The sequence below is a fragment of the Arachis ipaensis genome, chromosome B06 (genome assembly GCF_000816755.2).
Source record: "Arachis ipaensis cultivar K30076 chromosome B06, Araip1.1, whole genome shotgun sequence".
Taxonomy (NCBI): domain Eukaryota; kingdom Viridiplantae; phylum Streptophyta; class Magnoliopsida; order Fabales; family Fabaceae; genus Arachis; species Arachis ipaensis.
The window spans coordinates 17210716-17220880 of record NC_029790.2 but is presented as its reverse complement, the minus strand read 5'-3'; positions in this window follow the sequence as shown (position 1 = coordinate 17220880).

The following is a 10165-nucleotide window of genomic DNA, read 5'->3' as shown; positions in this document are numbered from 1 at the left end:
CTTAGTAGTATCCATTTGAAATTTAATATTAGTCATTTATTCCAATTAAATTGTATTCATTTAATTCGAGTAAAACTATTTGAATTATTAACGAAGGAAAATTGTAGGTTCAAAATTTTTATAAAATAATTTTGTTAAAGTATAGAGTTAAATTAATAGATAATTCTCAATCAAAGTTTAATTTATTTGTCACTTAAGTCAAATCAATAAAAATCGAGAATATTTAAATTTCAAATCGTCTCTCATAGAAATTGCAGAAAAAAGTGCATATTATTGGTTATGAGAATTTTGGAAATTTTTAGAATGATGAACAAAAAATATAAATTGCAAGAAAGTAAAACTAACAACTAAGATAATATAAATGCTAAATCACACTCATGGCAATGAAGAGTCAAGGTTTTCTATCCTAGTTATAGACTACAAACATGGTAATTGTCAAGAATTAATCTCATTTAATCAACTCTAACATCGAAGATAAGTCAAATATCTATAATTGATCTCAATCCACAAATCCTAACTAACTCACTAATTAACTTAATGAAATATTAACGTTAATGAAACCAAATCAACTAACAATCCTAGTCACAATTAAGAATGGACATCAATGACCCAAGGTCACCTAAGTCCTCAATTCCAAGCTAAGAGTGTGAAAAAACTGCACTACAACTAACCCAAACATTTTATCAAATACTTGGTATGCAAAAAAGAAAAAATATCATAAATTACAATAATAATAAATTCTATAACTACCAATTGCAAGAAAATGATAATAACAACTCAAGTAAGCATAAAAAAAAATCATAAAAAATTAAAATTGTATTAAGGGGAATCAAAATTACCAAGTGTTCATAAACTAAAAGTGGCAAAAATTGAGAAAATAACAAAAGAAATTAAGAGAATCAAGATAAAAGAACATGAAAATATAAATGAAACTACACTAAAACAAGAATCAAAGACTAAAATTAAAGAGAAACTAAACTAAAAATCCTAAATTCTAGAGAGAAGAGAGAGCTTCTCTCTCTAGAATATAACCTAAAACATGTTACTAAACTAAACCTAATTGTTTTCTCCTTGTTCCTCCTTGAGAATTGCATGAAATACTTCATAAATGAGTTAGATTTGGACTTGAGAGGGTTCAGAAATCGCCAGCCATGTTTTCTTTAAATGAGTCACGTGCCTCGTGTCACGCGTACGCGCAAGGTCATGCGTACCCGCAACTGGGCATATTTCCAAAACTTCATTTCTTCATGAATTCTCCACTTTTACATGTTTTTTCTTCATTTCTTCAATCCAATCTTTGCCTTTTAAGCCTGAAATCACTTAACAAATACATCAAGACATCGAATGAAATTAAAGTGAATTAAATTTAGCAAATTAAAGGCCTAAAAAGTATGTTTTAATTCTTAAGCAAAAATTAGGAAGAATTCACAAAACTATACTATTTCATTGAATAAATGTAAAAAAAGTTAATAAAATCCGTCCAATTAAAGCAAATAAATACTATGAAATGTAGATTTATCAATTATATTGGATTTATCCAATTTGCTTACACCCTTAGTTTTAGGAATGGTAATGAAGCAGAATGGAGGCGGAGAATGCCTCCCCTACTACTTGTTTTCGTTTTTAGATTTATTTTCTATTCTCGTTCTCAATTTCGTTGTGAGAGAATATTATTCTTCATTCCAATTTTTTTTAAGTTCTATTTGTTATGGGTTTTATTTTTTATCTCTCCAATAGTTCTGACTGATGATTAATTGTCATAAGAGTAGAGCTGTAAATATCTATTCTATACAAAAACAGCAAGACTTTATACAAAAATACTAAACCAAAAGACGGTGATTTCTTTCGAATTGACGTAGTGGGAGAACGCAATGGTGAGGTAGAGAACAGAACAGTGGATAAGGTGGAAAATGCGGCAGCAGAAAAGAGAATGGACGTGACAGCGGAATTGTAGAAAGGAGAACAGACGCACCTCGAAGAGGAGAAAGAACACCGCAAATAGAGAGAACGGTGCTGTGAGGGGTGACGACATGGTGAGAAGGGAGAGTGACGAGGGAGTGGCTGCAGATAGATTGAATAGAGTATGGACGGTGCTAGCCACTAGGGATCTCTGAATTGAATAAGGGTTATGTAAATGAGGATTTGGAATTTAGGATTTCTCTCTCTATATATAGATTATGTGAAATTACTAAAAAATATATATGAAAAATAAATTATTAAAGACAATTAAATAAATTTATAAATTTCGAAAATTAGTGAGGATAGGCGGGATCTCCGCTCGGGTCTCTAGGCCTGCTTTGGGAGAATTTTATCCCATTTTCATCTCCACAAAAAAAAATTACAATTAAATCTCCATTTGAAGTGATCTTCGCGAAGATCCTTGTGTCTCGAAAAATTTTGTCATCCCTACCTAATTCGTTCGCATCATCACATGGAAGTAGTGTGATTGTTGTTAACTTGTTAATAAAAGAACAAAATTATTATGTGCATATAAAAAAATTAACTATTATATATTTATATATAATATATGTGTTATTTAATTTATTTTAATGTATATTTTATAAAGCGATTGAATTTTAAATTTTCAAATAGCATGATTGTTAAAAGAATAAGAAAGGTACTAATAGTTGTCATGTTCTAGTGAATCAATTTAGTTCACCCGAATTGCGCTAGAATTGCAGCAGTTTTGCAATCACATTACACATCGTCATTGATTAAGCGTCTTTAAAGTAAAATTATTTTTAAAGTAGTAAGACATAAAACTCACACCAACGGCTTGACATCCCTTTAAACAAAGAAGACAGAATAATAATCTACATTATATGTGTTCTTTAACCCTCATAATTTGGAGAAATACGATTATATCTCGGATACGCATTTAAAATATTTTTAAATAAACAAACGGTTCAATATGAAAAGCTGCCTCCAACCTTTTCAAACTTGCGTCGAAATTCGGAGATGCCGTTGAAAGGCCGTTCACTTTAAACAATGATAATAGCAGAGCTAATACAACTAAAAGGGACATATTCAGAAAAACAAATCACAATCCTAACATTTTTAGTTCTGTTTTCACTTTAAGAGATATATTATTGACTTGAGCGTCAAAGTTTTTTTTGCAGGTTCCACGAGCTCAAGCTTTGAGGATCTCACATCTCTGCTGTCCAGGAAGCTCGAAAGCGTTCGCCATACAGTAGCAAGTTATAGCTCAGAGAGTATCCTTGACAGAACATTTGGCGCCCACCGAGGGACGAATTCTAATGTTACCCCATAATTCTTTTTCTTTTGCTTGTTTCATCTCCCTTTTTTTTTTTGTAGAATTCTAAGCATGGCCGATGACTTGCCACCACCACCCCTCCCACTCATGCTGAATTGATAGCCATGAATGCAACTCTTAAGGTGAAAGTGAAGAAGATGTCCGAACTTCTAGTAAGAATAACATGTGGAGATAGGGACGAGGATGAAAAAAAGAATACGAGCAAGGAAAACCTGGAGGAAGAACATCAATCTGGAACAAATAATGGCAATGGAAGTTACTCTCCCGAAATCTATAAAGAAAAGGACAAATCCTTTCTTCGCAGAAATAATAAACTTCCAAATACCAAAGAACTTCACACTCCCGACCACATTAAAACCGTATGAGGGTTTTGGTGACCCCAAAATCCACGTCAATAAATTTGAATCTATGATGTTTTTAAATGACACTTCTGACCCCATCTTATGCCGTTCTTTTCCGACCTTTTTAGACGAGGTTGCTTTACTATGGTTTTTTAGTCTCCCTGCAGGTTCAATCTCTACCTTTGATGAGTTCGCCGACCTTTTCGTTAACTATTTTGTAGCCTCGAAGATCTATATCAATGACTCTAATTTTTTTAGTACCATCAAACAAGGACAACATGAAATCCTAAAAGACTACATGACAAGATTTGTCAAAGTCGCAATGAAAATCCCTTACCTCAGTCCAGACGTACACCTATACGCGCTAAAAAGTGGACTACGCCCAGGTAGATTCTAGGAGACTATTGTAGTCACCAAACCTAAAATATTAACCGAGTTCAGGATAAAGCCTCGGGACAAATAAAAATCGAAGAGCTGAGAGAAGCCAGGAAAGCTAAGAAACAAACATCCCGAAGAGAAGAGGACAGACATGGAAGATCAAGTCAGATGCGAGAACAAAAGAAACCCTTCAAATTAACGCTGAGGTTTGATTCATACACAAAGTTCAACACAAAAAGAGAAGACATAATAAATGAAATTCTTCATGCTAAGATCATAACCACCCAGTAAAGTAGGAACTTATCAAGATAAAAAATATGTGGACAAAAGCAAGCACTGTGCATTCCATCAAAAGTTCGGCCACACCATCGATGAATGTGTAGTAGCCAAAGACCTATTAGAAAGACTGGCAAGACAATGGTTGCTAGACAAATACGTCAGTGGCAGGATTCAAAAAGAAACAACAAGCCCAACAACAAATCAGCCAAACTATACCTCAATAACCAAAGACAAAGGAAAATGGCATACTCCATCTGAACATCTCACACCAAGGGGAGTTATTAACTATATCTCAGGAGGTTTTGCAAGAGGAGGCATCACCAGCTCGACAAGAAAACGAAGTTACCGAGTAAGACACATTTCTTTCGATGCCTTGGACTTCAAGTTACAATGCCCAAACTTAAACGATCATGTCGTAATCTCAGTAAACATGGGAGACCTGACAGTCAGAAAGGACATACTTGATCTAGAAATAAGTGCTAATGTGTTATTCTACTCAACTTTTAAAAAGATGCAACTCTGCGAAAAAGCTCTGGAACCTTCAATTGGAGAATCAGTAGGCTTCTCTGGAGAAACGATACCCGTGACATGTTACGTATGGTTAAGAACAACACTAGGGGAGCAACCATGCTCAAAAATCCTAGATATTCAATTTCTAGTAGTTGATTGTGCCAGTCCTTATAATAATATTTTGGGATGACCATCCCTTAACTTTTTTGGAGCTATTGTTTCTACAGTTTACTTGTGCATAAAGTTTCATGGACAGGATAACATTGTCCCAACAGTGCATGTTGACCATAAGGACACACGACAATGCTATAATGTAGGCTTGAAATTGAGACCAAGACCACTGTGAACAAAAATCATTCAACGGGTTAACTCTGTCTACAACATAGAGGACACCCCGGCCCTGGCCGAACTGGATCCCTGAGATAACATCTCCAGCCGACCTACCCCAACAGACGAACTAAGTAAGGTTCAACTCACCGAACTCAAACACCAATACATTAACATTGGATATGCTTTTTCTGCAGAAAACGAGCAAAACATCACCAAGTTGAACAGATCAAACGCTGACCTTTTCGCATGAACATACACTAGCGAATATTCCTGGAATCAACCCAAATAACATATGCCATAAACTTGTAATCAACCCTAATGTCCGATCAGTGCGTCAAAAAAAGCAAAACTTAGGAACAAAATGAAGAGACGCAGTTATAGAAGAAACTCAAAAATTGCTTGATGCAAGATTCATTTGAAAAATTAGATTTTCATCATGGTTGGCAAATGTGGTAATGGTAAAAAGAGTTCAGGAAAATGGCGCATGTGCGTGGACTTTATCGACTTGAATAAAACATGTCCCAAGGGCTGATATCTATTGCTGAGCATTGATAAATTGGTAGATAGCACCTCAGACTTTGAGGTGTTAAGCTTTATGGACGCTAACTTCGGCTATAATAAGATACTAATGCATCCAGAAAATTAAGACAAGACTGCATTCATAACTGACCATGGTAATTTTTGTTATGAGGTAATGTCCTTTGAACTTAAAAATGCAAATGCTACATATCAAAGGCTGATGGACAAGGTCTTCAAAGACCAAGTTGGTCAGATTATCAAAGTTTACATTGATGACATGGTAGAAAAGCAAGCTCGGAAGAAGATCACCAAGCCGATCTCCATGAAGTTTTTTAGCAACTTCGGAAATATAATATGAGGCTAAATCCAGAAAATTGTGCATTCGGAGTGAACGGCAGAAAATTCCTCAGTTTTATGCTAACACATCGAGGAATAGAGGCGAATCCTGACAAATGTCAAGCCGTCATATAGATGCAATCAACTCGAACAATTAAAAAAGTACAACAACTCACTGGCCGCCTAGCATCCCTGTCAAGATTTTTGCCCGCGGCCGCTGCAAGGTCATATCACTTCTTTAATAGCCTTAAAAAGGCTAAAGAATTCACATGGATCGAAAGTGCGAGCAAGCATTCACTAAATTCAAAAATTTTCTCAACTCGTCACTTGTTCTCCACAAACCCCAACACGGTAAACCTCTTTACTTATATCTTTCAATTTCAGCTCAGCAGTTAGTTTTGTACTTGTCACGAAAACAGGTAAAGAACAAGATCCAATTTATTTTGTCAACAAGGTGCTACAAGACCCAACTAGCATTTGCCTTGATAATCATAGCTCGACCATTGCGGCATTACTTCCAGAATCATCAAATTATAGTTCGGACAAGCCAACTATTGGGTCAAATACTAGCACGACCAGATCTAGCAAGTAGACTCACTAAGTGGTCGGTCAAACTTTCAGAGTTTGACATCTCCTATCAATCACGAGGATCATTGAAAGCTCAAATACTGGCCAACTTTATATCCGAATTTACCACTACATAAAGAATGCTCCCAGAGTGGGAGCTATACGTAGACGGAGCCTCCAACGAGGAAGAATGCAGAGCTAGAATCCTACTCAAGGACAACAACGGTGTGTACACCGAGGAATCTGTCTGTTTTTATTCCAGACAAGCAACAATCAGTCTGAATATGAAGCTCTGTTGGCCAGACTACGACTTGAAAAAGAGGTAAACATTAAAAATTTGAAGGTATACTACTATTTCCTTCTCGTCGTCCAACAGGTAAGCAGTCATTTCCAGGCACGAGATCCCCTCTTAGAACGATATATGAATATAGTAAAAGATCTTATACAATATTTCTAATATTTTGAAATATCACATATACCTAGAGACCAAAATAGCAGAGCAAATATCTTATCTATGTTGGCTACTTCCAGAACACATGATTCCACAAACATTTTATCACAACTAACTCTTAATGAGCCAAGCATATATAACAAAGTTGTTTTAAGTGCATCACAGAAAATAGATTGGAGAAGCCCATACATAAAATATTTGAGAGCTGGAGATATACCCTCTAATGAACAACCAAAGTTGTTCAGGAAGAAAGCGAGTTATTATACCATTATGGGAAATGACTTGTATAAACGAGAATTCTCCAAACTATTGCTCAAGTGCCTCGGACCCTCAAAAGCAGATTTGGCAATGACCGAAATCCATGAAGGTATCTGCGGCACACATATAGGAGGCTGAAGCCTAGCTTCAAAGCTCTTATGAGCTAGATACTATTGGCCAACGTTAAGAAGGGATTGCATGGACAAGGTACAGCGATGCGACAATTGCCAAAAATGTGCGCCTATTATTCATAGCCTAGCCGAGCTGTTGCATTCTTCCGAGCTCGGATGGCCTTTTCACAAATGGGGGATTGATATTCTCGGACCATTTCCAGTGTCGGCAGGCCAGGTAAAGTTTTTGTTGGTAGCAATATATTATTTTACAAAATGGATAGAAGTACAACCTCTCACAAAAGTAACTTCTGATAAGGTATGCTCTTTTATATGGAAATTTCTCATATGTAGACATGGTTTGCCTAGGGAAATTATTTCCGACAATGGTCGGTAGTTTACTAATAGAAAGATTGTATCCTTTTTAACGAACCTTTGCATCAAACACCATTTTTCCTCTGTATAGCACCCGCAAAGAAACGGGCTTGCAGAGGCAGCTAACAAAATTATTTTGCAGGCTTTAAGAAAAAATTAATAGATGCCAAAGGATGTAGGGCTGGAATTTTTCTCAAAATCTTGTGGAGTTATAACATAACACCACAATCATCAACTATAGAAACGCGTTCCGGCTAGTATACGGTGCAGACTCAATGATGCTAGTAGAGATCTCCCAAGGATCACTACGATCTGAGATCTTGAATGACACGACCAATACAAAAGCACGATTAACCGAGCTCGACACACTAGATGAAGAACATGACTTAGCCAAGCTTCAACAACAATCTATGCAACTTTTCATACAACAAAAGTTTAACAAGAAAGTTCGGCCAAGAGTACTACAACAAGGAGACCTAGTACTTTAAAATTTTGAAGAAGTTCGAAAACCTCCAAGACATAGAACATTGGCTGGAACCTGAGAAGGCCTTTTTAGAATGTCAAAGGTTCATGGGAAAAGAGCCTATTTCTTAGAGACACTGGCTGGAACTGAGTTACCCAACACCTAGAACATATCCTCTTTGAAGTTATATTGTAGTTAATTTTTTTGTAAACGACGAGATTGAGAGGTACCTTTTTTCTGATCACGAGGTTTTTTCACACAATGGATTTTACTCGGATAGGTTTAAACGAGGCTGATCACCTTGCGTCTTCCACAGCTGAAGGTCTTATCAATTAAAACTATGCCATTTTCGCATTATCAACTTCATAAAAACCAACACATCAAAAGCTGGAAATCGCATTGAAATAATCAAAATAGATATCATCTAAACATCTAACATTTTTCAACCCCGACGTCACAAGTCGATCTCAATTCAACAAACAAAAAACCGATATTCAAAAGGTCGGTCATAGTCCAAACATTAACAAAGTTCAAACAGAAGTTTCAAAATAAAACAATACAAATTCAAGGAGCTAGAGGTCTTTATCAACCGGAGCAGCATTTTCATCCTCCACTTCGCCAACCTTGTCCTCGACGAGTTCACCATTAACAACGATCTTTGTAACATAAGCTTGCCGATGTCAAACTCGGGAGCAAAAGAAGCCACTTGGCTCATAACCCGATCAAAATCCGCAGAAAACATCTCTAATACATCGTTCTCCAACTCATGAATCCTGGATGCATAGTTGTCAGAACCAAATCGGTGATCGAACCGATCAAGCTACTGGTTCACTGGTTTATTGGTTCAACCAATAAATCATTGGTTGAACCGGTAAAATCGGTCTTACGTAAATAAAAAATATAAAATAGTTAAAAATTTAAAATTAAAACTTGAAATATATATCTTCACAACCCCTATAAAGTAAACGACGTCTCCTCAAAAAACATTGATATCCTTTTGAACTCTGTGTTCGTAGTCATTAATAGTTCTTACCTTAGATATTGATTGATTGGAGAAATGAGAGTTGAGGATATTATTAATAGTATTCATAAAATAAAAATTATATGATATAGTTAGTCTACGTGTACATGTAATAACATTAAAAAAGTGTAGTAATCGACTTAAATAAGTGAACACAATACTATGTTAAAAAAGTTTTTAAATTTAACTATTCTTCTTATTGTACTTACTAATATAAAAATTGTACAGAGAAATACGTTCTTAAAAAAAACAAACGTACTAAAAAAGTATTCGAAAGAAAGAGAATAATAATCAGAATACAACTTCAAGAAAAAAGAATAGTTATTTTTAACTTGAGATTTAGAAATCTAACATCTTTAAGATTATAGTATAATACTATAGTAAAGAAGATTTTGAAATTTAAATATTTTTTTTGGACAAGACAGTTCTTATGAGGCTCAATATCGAGCAGCAATAACCTCTAACTTACGAAGACGTGAAGAAGCTGTCATTTCGACCCATTAGGAGCCTTGAGTTCGCGCCAGCACCTTGAACGTTTTCGCTGAGGTTGCAGGTTCAGTTATTACATAAATATAGAGCCTAATCACAAAATAGAAGATTCGGAATTCGAGTTGCGCACAGCAAAGCCATTCGTTCCCGTTCGAACCAAAACAAAATGAAAAACCTTAAGTTTTTCCCACACCTCGAGCATTATTTAAGAACATGTCAATAAAACTCTTCTAGTGGTGGTGGGTAGTGGTACTATTCATTTTTAAAAAGATTAGGTTGGCAATCAAATTACCCTCTAGCACCTCACCACAATAAACAAAAAAATAATGACAAAAGCGAAACCTTTCTCTGTTTAACAGATGACCTGAAACAAACTTCGACTTTTCCTGTACTGAAGTTTTCCAATCATCAAGAAACAGAAAAAGAAAGCAAAGAAAACCACTACCGTTCTCTATTCCACTACC